The 22,669-nt window shown below is 41.5% G+C and overlaps 1 pseudogene; it reads right to left on the bottom strand.

The window, feature by feature from the left end:
* Positions 1–1,987: 1,987 nt before the first annotated feature.
* On the bottom strand, positions 1,988–12,954 carry LOC129531376 (alpha-methylacyl-CoA racemase-like; annotated as a pseudogene).
* Between the last annotated feature and the right edge of the window lie 9,715 nt (positions 12,955–22,669).

The following is a 22,669-nucleotide window of genomic DNA, read 5'->3' as shown; positions in this document are numbered from 1 at the left end:
TGAAAAATTCCAGAAATAAACAATTCATAAATTTAAATTGCATGCTGTTCTGAGTAGCATGATGCATGATGAAACCTCACATCATCCTGCTCCATCCTGCCTTGGACATGAACCTTGTCCATCCCATCCACACTGTGGGGCTATCAGCCCATTAGTCACTTAGCAGCCAACTAGGTTGTCAGGTTGACTGCTGCAGTATTGCAGTGCTTGTGTTCAAGTAACCCTTATTTTACTTCCTAAGGGCCCCAAAGGTTGTAGGCAAAGGTGATGCTGGCAATGTGGATATGCCAAAGAGAAGTCTAACGTGCTTCCCTTAAGTGAAAAGGTGAAAGCTCTCAGCTTAAGGGAAGAATAAAACTCATAAGCCAAGGTTGCTAAAATCGACTGTTAAGAATGAATCTTATATTCATGAGATTGTGAAGAAGGGGAGAAGGAAAAAGAAATTCATGCTAGTTTTGCTGTCACAACTCAGACTGAAAAGTTACAGCCATAGTCCATAAGTGCTTAATTAAGATGGGAAACGCATTAACTTTGTGCGTGGAAGACATAAACAGAAACATCTTCCAATTGACAGCAATCAGGTTCAGTACTATCTGCAGTTTCAGGCACCCACTGGGGGTCTTGCAATGCATCCCCCACAGGTAAGAGAGGACTACTGTATATGTTTTAAAATAACAGGATATACCAAGGAAGGGAGTTAACTCCAGAGTGGCAGAATGACAGCCTTCAAAAACCGGCATTAAAGCAATGAGAACACTAACAACAACTGTCAGAATTAACTTTTTCATAATTCTGGAAATTAAAAGCTTGCAGCAAGCCAAGGAGCATTTATTTAAGAAAAACAGCTGAATCTCAGTAAGAGCAGTGAGCTTTGTGGTGTCAGAACTTGTGCTAATTTCAACCCTCTCCCTGTGGTAGCCTTGAAAAACAACTTCCTCTCAACTCTGGTCAGTTCTGAAAACCAGCAGGAGAATAGCCCCAAGAGGAGGAAAAGAAGTTTGGAGCTTCCCCCAAAACCCCATCCCCAGAGAACTGTCATTATTTAGCCTGTCTGGCAGCTCCCTGAAAGGCTCCATTCTCAGGGCTTGTCTTTCTGACTCAGAGCTCACTTTGCTCTAGCCCTAAAATGTTGATTTAATAAAAAAAAAAGGCAATATTTTATCGCAGCTGTCTTAGGTGGTGTTATTTATTGCAGCTCATAAGATGCTGACCAAAAAACTCAAAAGAATAAACTGGGGAATGGGATATCCACAGGCGGCTTTGAAAAGCTCCAACATATTCCTGAGAATTTTTTTGCAACTCCTGAGAAGGCCACACACACGCACACATGCAGGGCAGTATGAATGCCTGGGAGAGATCTGTAAAGGCCCTCGTCTCTCACCTCTGGCTGACCTTGAGGCTCTTCACAAGCAAGAAGTTAAGGCATATAGTGCCTCAGAAAAAGATGGGAGATTTATTGGTTCAAGGCATTTAAGGGCCAGCCGCAGTGGCTCATGCCTGAAATCCCAGTACTTTGGGAAGCTGAGGCAGGAGGATAGCTTGAGGTCAGGAGTTCAAGATCAGCCTCAGCAAAATAGCAAGACTCTATTTCCACCAAAAATAAAAAATTAGCCAGGTGTGGTAGTGCGTGCCTGTAGTCCCAGCTACTTGGGAGACTGAAGCAGGAGAATCACTTGTACCCCAGAGTTCAAGGCTGCAGAGTTCAAGGCTATGATCACACCACTGCACTCCAGCCTTGGCAACAGAGTGAGATCCTGTCCCCTAGATTAAAACAAACAAGCAAACAAAAAAAAAGGCATTTAAGGACATTTCTGTCCAATCATTAGCTGAAGCTAACTCAGCTGACTTCGGTGGCTGCACATGCCAAAGAATACAGATTTAATTTAGGAAAATCATTAAACAAACAGCAACAATAACAAGTCCAGGACTGAGGGACCCTGAGGAGTCCTGGGAGTTGTCACATTAAATTATTTAAAATGTCCAGTATTTTTTTTTAAATTTTACACGTTTATTTTCATTAAAACTTATTTAAGTCACTTTGGACCCAGCATGTCCTTAGGTTTTACCCATTCATCCAACTGCTCTGCTGTGAGAGAGCCAAGTTCAATGGCAGTTTCCTTTAAGGTTGATCCAGTTTGGGGTGTTGTCTTAGCAATCTCTGCTGTTTTGTCATACCCTATATGAGGGTTGAGAGCTGTCACCAGCATTAGCGACTAATTCATTAGCTTCTTGATCCTTTCTTTATTGGTCTGGATTCCCACTATGTAGTTTTCTGTGAAGGAAACTGAAGCATCCCCCAGCAGCCTGAGTGTAACATAAATTTTTAATCATCATTGGCTTGAAAACATCCAACTCAAAATGGCCATTGCTACCTCCAACGGTTACAGCCACACAAAACTCCATGACTTGGGCTGCAACGATGGCCATTGCTTCACACTGATGAGGGTTTGCCTTGCCTGGCACGATACTGCTTCCTGTTGTATTTTTAGCAAGATCAGTTCTCCCAGACCTGGCCAAGGACCAGAACTCAGAAAATGAATATCATTTGCTATCTTCATCAGACTGCAGGTGGCAGTGTTCACGGCTCCACAGAGCTCCACTAGAGCATCATGAGCAGCCAGAGCTTCCAATTTATTTGGAGCAGTGACAAAAGGCAAGCTTTTTAATTTCTGGACAGAGAGGTACCCTTTACGATCTAGATAAACCATTGTGTTCTTCTATAGTTTTTCCAACTATATTTGAATAGGTGAAGTTAATATGCTTAATCATAAAATGCTCTCAGATGCTTGCAAAAACAATTACTCCATCAGATGAGAACACATCAAAAATTTGAAAATTTTTTAAAAAGTCATTCCAGCTATATGCAAATAACTTTTAGTATATGCATCTGAAAAGCTACCAAACATAACAATGAAACTCTAAACTTGTAGTAGAAAGGTAAATGCACTGTGATCAGCTTTCACATCACTTCAGAGTATATTCTAAAACTTCTTAGATTCTACATTATTTATAGAGTGAACTCTAAATTCAAACATTTCTCAGGAACAAAATGATTCCCATCCAATTATTTAATTAGGGAAGAAGAGATCCCAAATTTTCTTGCTAATTTATGGCAACTTGCCAAGAAGGCAAAAATCTGCAAGACAGGTAATCTGCAAAGGCATAGTGATATAGTAACATATTCTAACAGAATCTCATTTGCCAAAATCTTTCCATGCTCTGGTGACTTCTGACATTGAAGTGCCATAAGGGACATCTACCAAGAAATAGGAGCTGGTAGAATATTGAATGGAAAGCAACCCACGTGAGATCATTTCTAGGGAAGAGTAAGATCTGGGCACACAGGGTCAAGATTATCCAACACAAGGAGTGAACTGTAATAAAAGCACCGAATATCCTACAAAAGGGATTATTATTTTTAAAACCCTCAGCTATTTTATAGACTAGTAAGACTGCTGGTCAATTTAAAAGCCAAGGAAAATGCCCCACATTCTATTGATGGCTATAATTAGGTTAATTAGAAAGTGGCTATATAATAAAAGACATCCTAGATTCCAAAAGTCTTTAAAATAGAACCAAAGAACATCCACAGCAAAAGGGGAACTGGGGGAGACGTGTGAAGTTCACTTACCTTTGATCAGCAGCTCGTAGAACTGGGGTTCTATTGCTCCAACAGCCATGAATTCCCCATCTGCTGTCCTGTAAGTCATATAGAAAGGTGCTCCACCATCCAACATGTTCTGTCCTCAAGGTGCTTCCCACAGACTCGATTTCTGAGTTTTCCACAGAAAAGAACTTAAATATGCTGTTCCTTCCACCTTTGAGAAAACAGAACACAAGACAAATCCAGATAACTCAAGTGTCAAGGCATGAATAATTCCTCCTATTCAAGTTAAAAAAAATTTGCGTAAAAATTCTTATCTTAGAGTATACGAAGATTCTACCTAATTACACAACTTCTCTGGTATTTCCAGAAAGTGAGTTAGAGCAGTTTGTGTTAAAATAACAATTGGCTGCACTATTCAGTTCCGAAAATACTATAACACTTAGAAGAAATGACCTTTGCTTTCCATTTCAAATAAGATTGGCAAAATGCTAGTGATTTAGCTAGGTGAGGGTACATGGAAGGTCACTATACTATTCTCTCTACTTTTTATAATGTTAAAAACTGCCAAGATAAAAAGTTAAAAATTAAAAGAGCTTTTAAAAATCCATCTTCTGATCTCCATACCTATAAACACACACAGATGTATAAACCATACCACATTTTAAAAGTAAATCACATAACAGTAAAATTTGGCTTATTCTAGCTTGATTCCAATCCCAAGAAAACTGTATTTGAGTATTTAATATATTTCATAATCACTAGAAAGTTATAAAATAAACTAACAATATGGATGGCAGGTATGTGCATTTTCTGAGTCCAGGCAAACTGGTTTGGGAATGCCACCTTCCCACTGAGTCCTAAAGTCATCACGCCACCTTCCCACTGAGTCCTGAAGTAATTATACAATAAAGTACAATTATCACAAGGCTCAAACTCAAAGGCTGGAGGCACTGGACTATTTGAAGAAGATGATGTTCTGACCTTTATGCCTTTTATGAGCCTAATGTCTCCAGCACCCCAGGAGGAAGGCCCTCAAAGCATCCGCGTCTCAAAAGTTACCAATAGAGGAGGCCTCATTCCAACTGCTAGCAATTTCTCAGTTACTGACTGTGGAACAACCACAAAATGTATCTTTGGATATATCCAATTTTCCCTCTTAACGTGAAATTTCACGCACATCTGAATTTATGGCTGTGACATTTATTGTCACCAAATAGCTGAGTTCATGCAAGTGGCCTACGGCAGTGCCTTTTTTTGAGGCTGGATTACAGAGATATTAGAGTTCCACATTTATACACATACACACACACACATATATACACATATGCATGTATATGTGCATTATTTTAAATATATTTTATGTTTATGTTATTTAAGCACATATTTAAATGTATCCTATACCAAATTCTGACCCATCAGAGCCTCAACTCATTAACATTTGTTGCTAGACTTTAAAATAAAGTTTTTCCTTCCAATTTTGCATAAATCTTACCTTGTATTTGAAACACTATTAAGGAAAACTTTTGTTCTGCATGGTTTTCCTCTCCTCTTAATTTGTGCTGACTCATACAAAACCAACAAGTTAGCACCTTCAATAAGCAAGTGCCTGCTTTCCGCTCAAGCTTTGCTTCTCTCAGAGCCTAACGCCGAATCAATAGGGCGATAATAGATGAACTGGAAGCAAGCTTGTCATACAGTGCAAGAGAGAGGTTTAGCAGAGAGTTCTGAATACTGTTTATCTGGCTTTCATGTTCAGGCCAAAGAATGTGAGAAGTTTTTACACACTGTAGTGAGTCAACCTTGAAACAAAGTATTTTTGTTCTGCTTCATCATAAATGAAATGCAATCTGAAATTTTAAGCAAGTTTTTAAAAGTATAGGGTCTTTTTTTGTTTGTTTTTTGAAATGGAGTGTCACTCTGTTGCCCAGGTTGGAGTGCAGTGGCACAATCTCAGCTCACCGTAACCTCCACCTCCAAGGTTCAAGCAATTCTCCTGCCTCAGATTCCCGAGTAGCGGGATTACAGGTGCCTACCACACCCAGCTAATTTTTGTGTAAAAACTATGGATATTTTTAACTTATCTCTGTAACTCAGGATTTTCCTAACATCCAGTCAAAATGAAATACAGTAATAAACTGAATACTGAAAGCGACGAGACAATCACCCATAAACTCTAACTTCCAGTGTTTGTGTTTAGCAGAACAGCTTCGTTGGTCTGACAAAATAATACATAAATATTGAATATGTAAACATAAAATGTTTTATGCTAATAAAATACCCCTTTAATCTCTTTTATATGTTGAACGCCCTGATGAGACTGTGGAAAAATAGACGTGTTAACAGAGTTACAGATCCAGTTGGGTCCACTCAGGACAAAAACAAGCTCTGGTCTAATCCTTAGCATCAGAGGAGGTACAGGACAAGAAATACAGCAGGAACCCTCCTCGTCTCATCATAAGGCCTGGCAGTGGCTACCCTGGCACATGGCTTCTCTTGCCCCATCACTCATATACCATGCATGCGAGTGAAGAGCCACCTGACACAGGGAAACCGCAGCCTCAATTTGCCACCAACCTTTGATATTGTTAAAAGAAAAACTTTAGACGAATTAATTTAAGAGTTTAACTGAGCAACGAATGACTCATGAATTGGGCAGTCTGTGGAACCAGACTAGGTTCAGAGTGACTAGTGTAGCCCTGGGGCCAAAGAGGACTTATGGACGGAAAACGATGTACAGAAAACAGAAGTGAGGTACAGAAACAGCCGGATTGGTTACGAGTGGGCCTTTGCCTTGTTTGAACATGGTTTGAAGAGCTGGCCGCCTGTGATTAGTTGAAGTATGGCTGCTGTGATTGGCTGAGACTTGCTGCTTGTTACAAAAGCAGGTTACAGTCTGTTTACACATCCAGTTAGGTCACAGCTCACTATGTAAGAGAAACCTTTAGGTGGAACTTAAAATATGTAAGGGGGCAGCTTTATGCTACAGTTAATTTAACAACGCTGTGCTCATCATGTGGACTCAGATTGAGTGTAAATACAGCAAAACGCACTCCATATTCCAGAGTTACCTTAACTACAGTTTCCAAGGAAACAGCACTGCAATAAGGCAGCCTCCAGCTCTTCACAGGCAGGCCCAGGTCTGGAATTCTGCTGCTAAACACTGTGAAAACTTTCGGCCCATTAGAAGGTGTCTGCCTTCCCCTAATCAGCTTCTGCAATTGCCTGTGTCACAAGGGGTCCTAGTGATGAAGTAATGACTATGATTTACTGATTCTTTTAGCCTTGTGTAATTAGCAAATACTTACTATCCCCTAATGGAAATATGAACCCAGAAGAAAGATTACAACATTTTCACATACACTAAAACCTTACTATCTTTTTTATTTATTTATTTTGAGAAAGGGTCTCACTCTGTCACCCAGGCTGGAGTGCAGTAGTGTGATCTCGGCTCACTGCAACCTCTGCCTCCTGGGTTCAAGCAATTCTCATGTCTCAGCCTCCCAGGTAGCTGGGACTACAGACGTGTACCACCAAGCCCAGCTACTTTTTTGTATTTTAGTAGAGATGGGGTTTCACCATGTTGGCCAGGCTGGTCTTGAACTCCTGACCTCAGGTGATCCACCCACCTCAGCCTCCCAAAGTGCTGGGATTACAGGTGTGAGCCACCATGCCCAGCCAACCTTACTATCTTCTAATCATTATATAATTCTGATTAGCTACATTCTGCTGAAAGCAGCAATCACCTTTTATTTATATTTGATGATAATCAATTGCATCTCTTCGGTAAATTATTCAAATTATTACTAGAGAAGTATCTAGGCTCCAATTCTCCTTAACACTCCCAAGGCTCCATGTTTGCTCTTAGTTCATTCCTTTTGGACCCCAGGGACCATGCCCTTGGGGCAGCAGGGGAAGTTGTTGAAAGCAGTGGCTTTAGGATCCAACTGCCTGGGGCAGTGCTTAGGACCCTTTCCCATCATCTGCTTTAGAGGAAGGCAGTTAACCTCTCCAAGCCTTCAAGTCTTCAATGCCAATGATAGTAGCATGTCTCCCTCAGGGAATTGTGTGGATCACAGAAGCCCTGTGGAAGGTACCGGTCTTGAGTTTGGCGGGTACTGGTATAAATCCGGTGCTGCTATCTCATGCAGCGACTATGCCATGAGTACGCCAAGAGCTGACCCACAAAAGATAAACCACACTCCCCTGCCGCTGGTACACACTTCAGAGAGGGCACACTGGAAAGTGTGAGATGTGCCCTGATGACAGTGTCCCACAGGCACACACTCAGTACAGGGCTGGTCATGATTCACCATGAACAGGAGAAGGAAGCGCAGGCTGAAGCTTTGGAGATGAGGGGGTTTCTGATAGAAAATGGGTTTTGTGAAGATCAGCCAGGACCCAACCCAGCTGACACTCTCAGTCTCTAAACTCTTGAGGTACCCACCAACATTTGAGCCTCTGACCACTCCTTTCTTTGGTTTCCATGACAACACTCCATTCTGCTTCTCTCCTTAGCTGTCCTCAGCCCTTGCTTCTCTTTTCTGCCCACGCATTCCTTAAATGCCGGTGTTCTATCCCCTTTCCTAGTGGATCACATAGTCTCATATGGCTCCCAAATAACTCCGAAATCTGTTTCCAGTCCCTAACCTCAAGTATCCCACCTGGATATCTGAAAGGCACTTTAAAACTGAAAAGACCAAAACTGAGTTCCTTTTCTTCTAGTAAAAATAACCACAATGACAAACTTTTACAGAGGGCCCACTGTACGCCAGGCACTGTTCCCACCCTGAACAATGGATGAACTCATTGAATTCTCATAGCATCTAACAATGCTATGAGGTGGATGTCATTATTATCTCCATTTTACAAAGGAAACTACAGCACAGAGAGGTTAAGTAACTTGCCCAAGATCACAGAGCTAGTAAATGGCAGAGCTGGGACGGAGGTAGTCAGCTGCCACTCTATGCTCTGACCACTGTGTTCAGCAGTCTTCCCTCAGGACACTAGCAGGTCATCTAAGCCAGAAACCTGGGAGCCGGCCTCAACTTCTCCCTCTTTGCTCCCTGTCAGTCCATTATCAATTCCCAGCAATTTTATATCTCAAATGTCCCTTCAATGCAAACCAACTCTACCATTAACTGCTTTAGTACTTGCCCTGATCTCTTCAGCAATAACCCAGTCATTGGTCTCTCTACCTCCAGTCTTGTCTCCTCAAATCCATTCTCCATCCCACCTCCAAATGTCTGTGAAAATGCAAACACGCAGTGGTGGTGCTGGAGTGGGCTCTCTTACCCACTAGCTGTGAGATCTTGAGCAAATGGCTATGCTTCCATTCCCTCCTCTTTAAAACAACAAGGTATTCCAAATGCAGTTTTGAGAATAAGAAGAAATCACACAGAGAATGTGCTCAGCAGAACATGAGGCAAGCACTCAGTGGATGACAGTGAACAAACAGAAGTGTTATGATATCAGAGCATCCCCTCTAAAACGCAGCAGGAAGGTTTAGACAGGTAGGTCCATTTGACCTTAGCATTCCTAAGAATTTTCTCTACCTGCTGAGGGAGACTTCTTGAACTTTTTTTGAATGACGACTGCTTGAAAATGATATACTAAGCACAAGAGATACTTGGGGAAAATTGTTGAAATATTTAGGTTGGCAAATATTTGGCAAAACCTGCAATTACTATTGCACCAACCTAAAACAACGTAGGAATCACATGAGTCACAGAAAGTTCAGAGAACTGACTCCAAGCACAGATGATCAAAATATGACATTCTAACAGATACATAAAAGACATAAGTCTATTTTAAAATATCTCTTGTCTTCTTCTTCAAAAAAAGGATTTTAAGCAGCCATATCTTAAACTTAGGGACAAGTGGCAGGCATCTACCCCAATTAATACTTACCATATTTGCATCAATGACCTGACCCTTGCCAGTGCGTGTGCGGTCAAAAAGAGCCATTACAATGCCCAATGCACACATAAGGCCACCATCAGCAAAGTCAGCCAGGAGATTCAGCGGGGCATACGGATTCTCACCACTTCTGCCAATTTTTGAGAGAACACCTACATCATTAAAAACAAATTTAATGTCTCTTTTAAATTTAATCTCTTCTTAAAATAAATATGTGAGCATCTTAGAGGAATAATCAATCTCTCCAGTAGATAATCTAAGTGAAAGCTAGTATACATCACTTTTCCAAATCTGAGCTTAGTCAGTAAACTCATAAACAGGCTTTCCCTCAAGACAGGATCCTTGTTTTGTTGTTTTCCTCTCTAAAACCTATTCTAACCAACATTTTCAAATATTGCTAAGTTTTTACTCACTTACTTTTGGAAAAGAAAATGATTATTTATTTTGTGGTTTTAAAACAGTAAATGCACTTTCATTCTTAGCAGAAAGAAATGTAAGAAAATACTTGCAGACAAGAAAAAAAAGGAATTTAATTTTTAAGTAGATGTGAAAAGCCAATTCTATACCCACTTCTTTCCTCAACTTTTAAACGTATACTCACAGAAAATCTGAAATGTCCTATAGTCAACAACACATAGTTCTTAGAATTCTGGAATCAGGCCTATCTCACATGTTGTTACAGGCAAAAACTCTCATAAAGTGATATTAGGACCTGAAAACCATGGGCTTTTTTTAGTGCTCATAGAAGTCTGAAACAATGACTCAGGCAATGATTCTCAATATGGTGGGTGGAGATTTGGGGGTCCGGGGGAGAAGTAGCTGTCAGAATCGAACTATGTCAACATTTTCAAACCACAGAGCAACCATCTGTAGTACCCAGTAAGCCTCTTAATTCCTAGCAGGGGTTTGTCTGAGAATTGACTCAACAAATGTAGTAAATAAATGATAGTAGTGGGCATGTATTATCCTTCGAACCTGTTAAGGGGTGGGGTGAGGGAAGGTTGAGAATGATTGTTTCAAGACTCAAACCGATCCATTTTAAACACCCATGCTCTCTTGATTGATTCTGATATTTAAATCTTCACCTTTACAAATTATTATTAGTCAACATACCTGTAGATCTTGATGGAATAAATTAGAAGTGTAGACTAAATTTTTTTTCAACATACCTGACAAAGCCAAATAGTTGATATCGTGGCCAGCTAACCGGGAGAAGCTTCCTGACTGGCCAAATCCACTCAGCCTGGCATAAATAAGCCTCGGATTTTCCCGCTGCAGAATCTCTGGGCCAAGCTGGAGTTTCTCCATGACACCTTAAGAGAAAAGTAAGGATCTTCTTAAGAGAGTATGAATTGAGGATGGAGATAATCCCTTCTCTGAGACAAACATAAAATAGCACCATTGCAAGTAATGTTAATAACATTTGCTGTAGGCTAATGGCATGTTTACAGCAGCTAAGGACTCAAAGAGTGAAGCCACCATTTCTGGAATGTGTGGCTTCTTCCCAGGATGTAATTTCTCCCAGTACATCTCTGTTTCCCTCTAGGTTTATCCAAGCCTATTTGTTCAATCCCCAGAGCAGGGTCTCATCCCTTTAGTAAATCCCTTTTCTCTCTTTGTATACTGCATCAGTGTTTACCACATCCCACCTTAGCTGCACTTGCTTGTACATGCATACACTTATCTTCCCTATCAGCTCACGAGCTCCTCCTGCAGAATTTACACCTGATGTTTCCACAGGCGCTAAAGTGCCTAGCATCAGCACCTTCACGAAAAAGTTTAGCACCCATCTGTAGAAAGAGTGGTTAGTGACAATAGTACCTGAGAGTTTTTAAGCTATCAACAAGTATAGTATTTACAGCACAAACCCCAGGTAACCAGCACCTGAAATTTCCTGGGGTTAAAAGTAATCAAAATTACATAATAAACTCACTATCTTTACCTTCTTAAGGCTAAAATAAATCACAGAAAACCTCTAGTCATCTACCTAAACACCAGTCACAACTCCTCACCCGAAGGCTATATCCATATTCCCAGCCGACCTTCCTCCTAATTACAAGACCTTGGACAAGCCTCCCTCATCTTAAATGGAGCATTCTTAAATTATTACATAATCTTAATTATTAAATCATTATTGTTACAAGCCTCAAATACAGCTGTGAGGGTTAAATGAGTTATCGCATTTAAATAAGCCGGCTGTGCCGTAGGCATTCATTCATTCACCATTTACCGATTTCCCACTATAGACCAGGCAATGCTTTGGATTTCTACTTAAACAAAGTTATTCTGGCAGCTGTCTGAGAATCCACTGGAGTGATACCAGCCCCAAACACCAGTTTCTAAAAGGCTGTCACACCAGTGTCAAGGCAGTTGCAGCAGGTATGGAGAGAAACAGTCCGAGTGGGCTAAGGAGCAAAATGACTGTATTGATGATCATTGAAATTGGATGTGAAAGGAAGACTGGAGTCCATGATGAAGTACAAGTTTGAGATTCAGGCATTCACTGAAATAAATAATACAGAAGGTGGAGATGCTGTTTTAGAAGGAAGAAGGAAAGGCTCATTTTGGGATCTGTGGACGCTGCCTGGCGGGCAGCCTTGACGGCGATGCCCAGGACCTGTGTACGCCAGCGTCTGCGGCTCTGAAGGGGGAAGTCTACAAAAAGGTGAAAATGATGGGAATGGGTAACGGGGCTTCAGGGAGCAGATGCTGAGACTTAGAACGCCAGCATTTCAGGCAGGGAGGCGCGTTAGCCTGGGCCCGTGGATGGCTTGAGGGTGCAGCCCCCCAAAACGGTAGCCGAATGAGCGCCTAGATGCAGTTTTCCAGGAAGGGAATCCTATGGCTTTCGTTAGATTCTCACGGGGCTCAAGACCCTCAATTAATTCAGAAAGGCAAATACGGAACGTTTCTTAGAAAAAAAGGAGGAATTTGGGAAGGAGTCAGAGAGGCAAAAGGAGAAAGCGGGCAACAGCAGTACCTCAGAACCCAAGTTGTGGACAATCCAGTTTGGGATGAATGATCACTAACAATACCCTAGGAGGCAAAAGTCTGGAAGGCTGGGGCCGACAAGGGTTCTTGCGGCAACGGGGCAGAGGTGTGGCGGGTGCAGCCTCCATCGAACGGCCAGGCCCCTCCCCTCCGCGGGAACTTCCCGAGAGCAGCCCGCGGGGCCCGGGCTCACCGCGGCTGAAGGGCTCCAGCAGCACATCCGGCCGCTCGCACAGACGCCGCAGCACGGCGGCTCCCCGCGGCTGCTTCAGGTCCAGCACCAGCGACCGCCCGCCCCGGCCCAAGCGGCTCACGTCATAGCGGGAGCCGGGCCGGTCCACGCGGACCACCCGCGCCCCGAAGTCCGCCAGGACCATAGCACAGAACGGGCCCGGGGCCAGGCCGGACGGCTCCACGACCGAGATGCCCTGCGGTGCCATGGCGCTTCCCAGTGCCTCCCTGAAGGAAACTGAGCAGCCCTAACCCCAGCCCAGCAGCCCGCGAGAAGCCCTCCCGCTCCCCGGCGCCGCGCCCCGAAGGCACCACCCCCGTCCCTCCTTTGTGGGCCTGCGCGAGCCCGCGGAGTCTGCGCACTGGGCGCGTCCCCACCCCCGGTCTCCCGGGACCGCCGGTGCGAAATGCAGTAGGTTGCTTTCCTTTTCGAGCAACCTACATTCCTGAGTCTTAAATTTCAGGGACTGACCTTTGGAGCTCCTGCCTGTTACCGTCCTCTCTGGACGCTTTTATTGTGACCATGGCGATCCCCAGCCCGGCTGTACCATTCGAGCCCCTACTCCTGCCTGGCTCTAGGGAAGTAAAATAACGTAAACACGTAAGAACAATGCGAAAGCGATTTCTTCCCTAGGCTGCAGATTTCTTCACCGCCCCTGCTTAGCTAGCTAGCTAGCTGGGAATTTAATCCAGAAACGGCTTGTGATCCCTCCTAGATGCGCTCGTTTTGAGTTACAAACTCTGTGGATTACATGTCTTTTTAAAAAAGTTTAGACTACACTAGGAAAATTATTTTAGTATCAGAAGAACATCAGGGGTGTAGTACTCATCAGAGCTAAATGAGAGCCCTTTAAAAATGTTAGTTTGTCTTCTGACATTTCTACAGAGAGCTGCAATTTCAGGTTTTCAGCCTAATAGGTGATATTTAAGAAAAAAGCAATCGCAAATAGCCTCACTGCTTTTACAAATCATTTTTTCTCTTCTAGGTATAGCCTGTCAGGTGGCCTAATGTAATTTTTGACATCTCTAGGAATTTTAATAGAACCAGAAATGGGTGCCAGAGATATGCCTGCGCTAATCTTAAGTGGGGATTTATGTATTTCTCAAGCAAGTGATTAAAGCAAAACTAGGCACGATTGAAATCAAGATCTTTTAGGCAAGAAAGTCATGATGAGTTTTAGAATTATTTTAGGACTCTGTGGCTTTCTCTTCATAGAAATAGAAAAAAAAATTGTATAAAACCACAAAAGGTCCTGAATAGCCAAAGCAACACTGAACAAAAAGAACAAAGCAGGAAGCAACACACTACCAGAATTCAAATTATACTACCAAGGTGTAGTAACCAAAACAGCATTCTATTGGCATAAAACAGACACAAAGACCAATGCAACAGAATAAAGAACCCCAAAATAAATCCATATATTTACAGCCAGCTGATTATCAATACAAACACCAAGAACATACATTAAGGACATTCTATTCAATAAGTAGTGCTGGAAAAACTGGAGATCCATATGCAGAAGAATGAAACTAGACCCCTATCCCTCACCATACACAAAAATCAACTCAGAATGGATTAAAAAACTTAGACATACAACCCAAAACTATAAAACTACTATAAGAAAACAGATAAAACACTTCAGGACATTGACCTAGGCACAGATTTTATGACTAAGACTTCAAAAGCATAGGCAACAAAAACAAAAAATAGGCAAATGGTACTATATTAAACTAAAAATCTTCTGCACAACAGAGGAAACAACAGAATAAAGAAACAACTTATTGAATAGAAGAAAATATTTTGCTAATTATTCATCCAACAAGTGACTAATATGCAGACTATACAAGAAACTCAAACAACTCAACAGCAAAAAATGAAATAATCTCATTAAAAAGTGGGCACAGGATCTGAACAGACATTTCTCAAAAGGCATACAAATGGCCAACAGGTATATGAAAAAATGCTCAACATCACTAATCATCAGGGAAATGCAAATCAAAACCACAATGAGATATCATCTTACTTCAGTTAGACTGGCTATTATCAAAAAGACAAACAATAACAAATGCTGGCAAAGACGCAGAGAAGAGGAACTTATGTATACTGTTGGTGGGAATGTAAATTAGTTTAGCCATTATGGAAAACAGTATGGAGGTTTGTGAGAAAACTAAAAATAGAACTTCTATATGATCCAGCAGTCCCACTACTGGATATATGTCCAAAAGTATCGGGGGAACCCGCCCCCAGTATTTCAACATAGGTTCTTTCTATTTTCCCTAAGTGTCGGCCAGTCTGAGAAATAAAGGGAAAGAGTACAAAGAGAAGAATTTTACAGCTGGGCCACCAGGGGTGACATCACATATCGGTAGGTCCGTGATGCCCACATGAGCCGCAAAACCAGCAAGTTTTTATTAAGGATTTCAAAAGGGGAGGAGGTTTAAGAACAGGGAGTAGGTCACAAAGATCACATGCTTCAAAGGGCAAACAAGAAGAACAAAGATCACATGCTTCTGAGGCCAATAAAGATCACAAGGCAAAGGGCAAAGCAAAGATCACAAGGCAAAAGGCAAAATCAAAAACTCCTGATAAGGGTCTATGTTCAGCTGTGCACATATTGTCTTGATAAACATCTTAAGAGAAATCAGTATGTCAAAGGAACACCTGTACCCACATGTTTATTGCAGCACTATTCACAATAGCCAAAATATGGAATCAACTTGAGTGTCCATTACTGGATGAATGGACAAAGAGAATGTGTACATATACACAGTAAAATACTGTTTGGTCATAAAAAAAGGATGAAATCCTGTCATCTGCAGCAACATGGATGGAACTCGAGGTCATTATGTCAAGTGAAATAAACTAGACACAGAAAGAAAAGTATCACACGTTCTCACTCAGATGTGGGAGCTAAAAATTGAATCTCATAAAGAGTAGAATGATGGGGGGCAGAGATGAAGAGAGATTGGATAATGGGTATGAACATGTAGTTAGATAGAAGGAATAAATAATAGCTAAATAATAGTATTTGATGACACAGTTGGGTGACTATAGTTAACAACAGTATATGGTATATTTCAAAATAGTGGCCAGATGCAGTGGCTCACACCTCTGATCCCAGCATTTTGGGGGGTTGATGCAGCAGGATCACTTGAGGCCAGAAGTTCGAAACCAGCCTGGGCAACATAGTGAGACCCCATCTCTACAAAAAACTTGAAAAATTGGTGAAACCCCGTCTTTACTGAAAATACGAAAATTAGCTGGGCATGGTGGTGCGCGTCTGTAATCCCAGCTACCAGGGAGGCTGAGACAGGAGAATCACTTGAACCAGGGAGGCGGAGGTTGCAGTGAGCTGAGATCACGCCACTGCACTCCAGCCTGGGCGACAGAGCAAGACTCTGTCTTGGAAAAAAAAAAATCTTGAAAAGTTATCTGGAAGTGGTGTACACCTACAAACCTACTAACTCATGAGGCTGAGGTCTGAGGATCACTTGGGCCCATGAGTTTGAGGCTTCAGTGAGCTATAATCACACCACTGCATTCCAGCTTGGGAGACAGAGTGAGATCCTATTCCAAAAAGAAAACAAAACAAAACAAAAAAACAAAAACAAACAAAAAGCTAGAAGAGAAGATTTGAAATGTTTCCAACACAAAACAATGATAAATGTTCTGGGTGATGAATATCCTAAAAACCCTGATTTGATCATTACACATTGTATGCATGTATCAAAATATCACATGTACTCCATAAATATGTATGAATATTATGTATTAATAATAAATCAATAAAAATTTATATGTTGAATCCCTAGCCGTCAATACCTCAGAATGTGACTGTATTTAGAGATAGGGCCAAAATGAAGTCATATGGGTGGGCCCTCATCCAATATGACTAATATTCAATCCTAGTATCTGTAGAAGAGGAGATTAGGACCAAAAAATCACAGACCTAAGGGAACCATGTGAGGACACAGTGAGATCAAGTGAGGACACTTGCTGTCTTCAAGCCAAGGAGAGAGGCTTCAGAAGAAATCAAACCTGCCAACATCTTGATCTTTTATCCTCCAGAACTGTGATAAATTAAACTTCTATTGTTTAAGCCAACCAGTCTGTGGTATTTCATTGCGGCAGCCTTAGTAAACGAATACACCCTCTGCCCCAAATTACAGATGAAGTCTCTAACGAGGTTCTCAGGTCACCTAATAGACTTCATTTTATATCTCAGAGAATTGCTTTAGCTATGGAACCATGCTTCTTAGATTCCCGGTTTATTTACCATAAATAATCCTTTGGCCAGGGATATCTTGTTAAGTGCATTCAGTCTTTCAATTCTCTTCCTCCTAAACAATATCATGCATCTATTTACACAAAATCCAGTTAATATGGAGATTCACTTGCCTTTTTCTTTCTCTTTCAGGGCATCCCTGTAGTAAGGGGGTAAATGCATCATAATGCAAGCTGCTTTTAAACTCCTTCCATAGCTAAAGTCTTCCTTAACTTTCACCTGTAGTTAGATTTCTTTGTCTCCCCCACCGCAGCATTCAAGAGGTAAACACAGCCAGGTGCGGTGGCTCATGCCTGTAATCCCAGCACTTTGGATGGCCGAGGTGGGTGGATCACTTAAGGTCAGGAGTTTGAGACCAGTCTGGCCAACATGGTGAAACCCCATCTCTACGAAAAATACAAAAATTAGCTGGGCATGGTGGCCCCTGTAATCTACTCCAGAGGCTGAGGCAGGAGAATTGCTTGAAACCAGGAGGTGGAGGTTCCAGTGAGATGAGATCATGCCACTGCACTCCAGCCTGGGTGACAGAGTGAGACTCAGTTTAAAAAAAAAAAAAAGGAGACAAACACTCCCATGATTTTGATGTGTGTCCTACAGTCCATTATATCTATCTGCAGACATAGCTGTACTGTTTATATACTATGTTTTGTTTTGTCAAAATGTTATTTTGGTTTTTATTTGATAAAGTATATTATATTGCATTTATTTTTCTAAACTATCTTACCACTCAATTTTATGTTAACTGGCTTCCCATTTCTACTACTTCCTCTTAGATCCATCAGGATTCTTGGCATAAATACAAAAAAAAAGTTCACTGGAAGGATACCAAGTAGCTCACAGAATTGCTGCAAAAGCCAGAATTCAGGCAATTGGCAGGGCACAGAATAGTCTGGGCTGCTAGAGTCACATTCAAGGTTGCAGCATGAATGTCTGGTTAGGATGGAGAGTCTGCACAGAGACTCCACTCACCCCTGCCCTGCTGAACTCCTGCCAGCTGTGCAGGATTGGCACTAGCCTAAATCTGACCCAAATGGGCAGAGGGACTAACTTGAAGGGCCTCCCACTGACAATTAAGATGAAGCCCGTTAAACTAGAATAATGACTGTGGTGGATTAAAACACATCAAATACTATGAACATTCATGAGTTCACAATAATGGTTCTTAAAGCCTTCATTAATCCCTGCTGGAGGTTGTTAGGGCACCAACTTTTTATTGTAAAAGTTGAATATTTATCTTGCCCTCCATATGAATGGTATTTCAGGATAACCAAATAGCTAATGAAAGAATATCTGTCTTTAAAACTTTCACTATTTTGCAACCCCAAATGAAATAGCAGATTTCAGCTATAATCCTAAGTGGCTGCTGAAAACATTAGGCAAAAAGCTAAAGGGGGAAATGTCTTAGTCTCTTCAGCTGCTGTAACAAATCACCATAGACTGGATGACTTAAACAGACGTTGATTGCTCACAGTTCTGGAGGCTGGAAAGTCCAAAATCGAGGTGCTGGCAGAGTCAGCTCTTGGTGAAGGCACTCTTTGTGGCTTCTCGTTATGTTCTCACAAAGCAGAGAGTGGGAGGGAGAGAAAGAGAGAGGCAAGCTCTCTCTCATGTCCCATGAGGACACTCATCCCATCATGAGGACCCCGCCCTCCTGACCTAATCACATCCTGTATTAGTTCCTTCTCACACTGCTATGAAGAAATACCTGAGACTGGGTGATTCATAAAGGAAAGAGGTTTGACTCACAGTTCAGCATGGCTGGGGAGGCTTCCAGAAACTATCATGGCCCAAGGTGAAAGGGAATCAAGGCACTTTCTTCACAAGGCAGCAGGAAGGAGAAAAGCTAGCAGGGGATATGCCAGGTGCTTATAAAACCATCCGATCTTGTCAGAACTCTCTCACTATCATGAGAACAGCATGGGGAAAACTGCCCGTGTGATCCAATTACTTCCCACTGGGTCCCTCCCACAAAACATGCAGATTATGGGAACTACGATTCAAGATGAGATTTTTTGGGTGGGGACACAGCCAAACCATATTAACTCCCAAAGGCCCCATCACCAAATACCATCACACTGGGGATTAGGGTTTCAATATGCGAATTTTGGGGAGATACAAACATTCAGTCCATAGCAGGGAACTTATAATGTATAAATCTGGCTTTGACATCCTGAATCCACTGATAACTTTAATATCAATATAATAGGGCACTATGTACCTCCCTGTATGATGCAATGGACAGAACCACCTATGAAGTTTTTCTGCAAAAATCTGAAGCCTAAATTTAATCAAGCATCTTATTTATCTACTTATAGGAAATATAGAGGATAGAGGATAAACCAAAGGATATAATTGGCAAAATCCACAATGTTAGAAAGTAAATGATAAATAAGCAAGAAATTATTGCCCATTTAAAAAGACTTAGATACATCAATCGAATGTAATATACAAATATTGTTTGAAATCCTGATTTAACCAAACATACAGTAGGAAGGTATTTGTAAGACAATTGGGATATTGTTAAACACTGACTGGATACTTGATAATATTAAGAATTTTTTTCCTTTTGAGATTATCATTTTTCTTTCTGTGGTTATCATCTTGTTTTTTTCTTTTTCTTTTTAAATAGAGCCAGTCTCATATTCCTAGGCTCAAGCGATCCACCTGTCTTAGCCTCCCAAAGTGCTGGGATGACAGGCATGAGTCACCTCGCCCAGCCCATGTTTTCTTTTTATGGTTATATTTTTTTAAACTAATCTCTCTGAGATACATGCTGAAGTGTTATAGGCCTTGAAAGTTAATCAAGGAACTTATAATTTCTGACCAACTGGATTTAAGAATTGCTATGAATCTTTGGCCTTTGTCACTCTCATTCCCTTCTTTTTTGAATAGAAACTTTTATACCTGTTATATGTATTTTCCTGTCCTACTATTTTATTAGATGTGGGGGGCCAATAACTTTTCTTTTTGGTTTCACAGGTTAGCAGATCAAAAGGAACTGTACTCAAGGAGCTGGACTGAAGAATTACTTCCAAAAAGCCTCACCCATATCTGGACATGATGCAGAAGATGAAATTCTAGACTTTGAGATGATGCTATGATGATGATGTGAGATCTCTGAGGGCCTTGCAAGAAAATGACTGTATTTTGCATGTGGGAATTATTTGAGTCATTAGGGGCTGGAGGGCAATCTAAGGTTAACTTTAAGATGGCCCAATTGATCCCCTCCTCCTGGAATTCATGCCCTTGTGAAACCCCCTCCCTTTGAGTTTGGGCTGGCCTGGTGACCTGCTTCCAACCAACAGAATACCACAAGGTGATGGGATGTCACTTCCATGATTAAGTTCTAAGCTGTTGTGGCTTTTATCTTGCTAGCAGACTTTCTGCATCATATTCTCAGTTTCCATGCTTTGATGAAGTTAGCAGTTCATTGGACAAGCCCATATCATAATGAGCTGAGGGTGGCTTCCAGACAACAGCTAGCAAAGAACTGAGGCCCTCAACCCAACACCCTCAACAAATGGAGTTTTGCCAGCAACCCTAGGGAGCATGGAAGTAGAGCCTTCTCTAGTTGAGCTTTCAGATGACCCAGCCCTCGTCGATGACGGTAGACCTGTGAGAGCTTCTGAAGCAAAGAATCTGCCTGAGCCATGCCTGGAATCTTGACCCACACAAACCATAAAATAACGAATGTGTGCTATTTTAAGCTGTTAGCTTGTGGTCGTTATGTATCACTAAATAATTAAAACATGCAGTAACTAATTTCTCGTTTAACAATTCTTTGAGATACATGCTAGCAGACAACCCAATTTTACAAGTGAGGAAACTCAGGCACAGACATTGAGTAACTTGCCCAAAGTAACTCATTTATGCCAAGAGGGGAGAGACTTCTTTCTTATTCCACAATATTGCTGTGACACTAAAGAGTCAAAATGAGTGACAGTGGGTGTGTTTTGTGGGGTTTCTGCAGGGGAAATAAGGGTAGAGAGTATTTTTAAGGCATTCTGCAAAGCATGGTGTTGCTATGTCCATTCCACTGGATTAACACTTACCATCCAAACAGAGATTGTGCCTCCTTACCTTGGACTGTCCAATAAACATTTGGAGAAGAAATTGTGCGGGGGTGGTGGGGAGAGGGTGGGATGTATGTTCAGCATTAGCTAGCTGTGAAAGTTGCAGATACCAGGATGAAATCACTTTCATCAGACCCAGACAAAATAGAGCTGGTAAAGCCCGAAAAAGAGGATGCTCGTGCTTATATGTCTGAGATAAGAAGAACTGTTTCCAGGAACTTTCTAAAAACCCTTTGGTTTATGACTAGACATTCTCCAGGACTGCAATAATTCAGATATGATGTTCTCAAGAACACTTGCCCACTAACAGCGTCTCCATCCATAAACTGCTAACAACTCTGGCTTTCAACCTCTAGAACCAATTACCTCTGTTTCTAAGCAGCTTAGGTAAACCTTTTTTGCTAACAAAAGTTCCCCTTCCCCTTGCCTCACCAAATGTACTCATGGTTTGCCATTCCATGCATTCAGATTATAATACTTACTTCTATTACCAAGTAAACCCAACATATTTAATTTTTTTCTAGTATCTTTTTTTGTAAGGTTGACATAATCAATGCTTGTCTTTCAAAGAAAAAAAATGAGAGTACCTCAAAGCCTCCCATTTTCAGCAGATTGATTTTCCTAAAACTTAGCCCTGGTTACATCAAAATATTGATCACAATTTAACAGTGATTCTTTAGCTGCTAATTTAAGTACAGGTCTCACCTTGGCATTGAAAGCCTATGGCATTCCTTCTGTCTCCCTTTCTAGCCGTACCTGCTTTAACGCTGCATCAGCAATTCATTCCAGGCTGACAGCACACTATGCTGTTGCATAAAAACAGCTTGCAATTTCCCTGCCTCTTTTTTTTTCCAAACTATTTTTCATTGCATAGAACACTTTGTCTCCCATCCTCGTGAATCACAATCCTACCTATGTGCAGCATTTCTAGCATTCTCAAATATTGCTAGTAGAAGTGCAGATTTCTTGGAGGACAATTTGACAATATTTATTGGCAATGTTGAACCTTAGCTGAGCCCCGTGTTCTTGGAAAGGCACCTTAAAAATCCTCCTTCCCTTTTATTCTGGGAAATGGCTTGCTGCAAAGAATCATGCTTTCTCTTATGACTTAAAACTTTCTTGTTTACATAGAACATGACCAGGCACAGACCCTCTAAATTCCCACGTTTTTTGTCTTATAAATAGCTGAAGTGTTTGTTGAACTGTTCAATCTGGGCAAAATGTGAACTAACTTGACTTGACCAAAGTTTAGTAAGGCTTTTCCCGTTTGCCCAGGCACCTAAACTTTGGCCCACTTTGGGCACTGGAACATGGAGCCATGTTAAAGTTAGAGGCCTCTCCTTCGGGGAACTGGCTGAACTCAGGAAAAAGTGTTTCCTAGTCGATGTCCCATCATACCTGTCACCCATCCCATCCCCTGCACCCAGTTCTTGTTTACTTCTTTCCATAAAAGAAAGCCTATTTGTGTTTGTCCTCTGAGCTACAGATCTCATAGATCTCAGAGCCTTTTCCCTATTGTCGTAGTCACCTTCCCCTTATGGCAATAATCCTTTTGAATAAAGTCC

This window comes from Gorilla gorilla, chromosome 13, assembly GCF_029281585.2.
Source record: "Gorilla gorilla gorilla isolate KB3781 chromosome 13, NHGRI_mGorGor1-v2.1_pri, whole genome shotgun sequence".
In the NCBI taxonomy this organism is placed as follows: domain Eukaryota; kingdom Metazoa; phylum Chordata; class Mammalia; order Primates; family Hominidae; genus Gorilla; species Gorilla gorilla.
The sequence above is the reverse complement of the archived record's forward strand: the minus strand, read 5'-3'. Positions and strand labels throughout refer to the sequence as shown.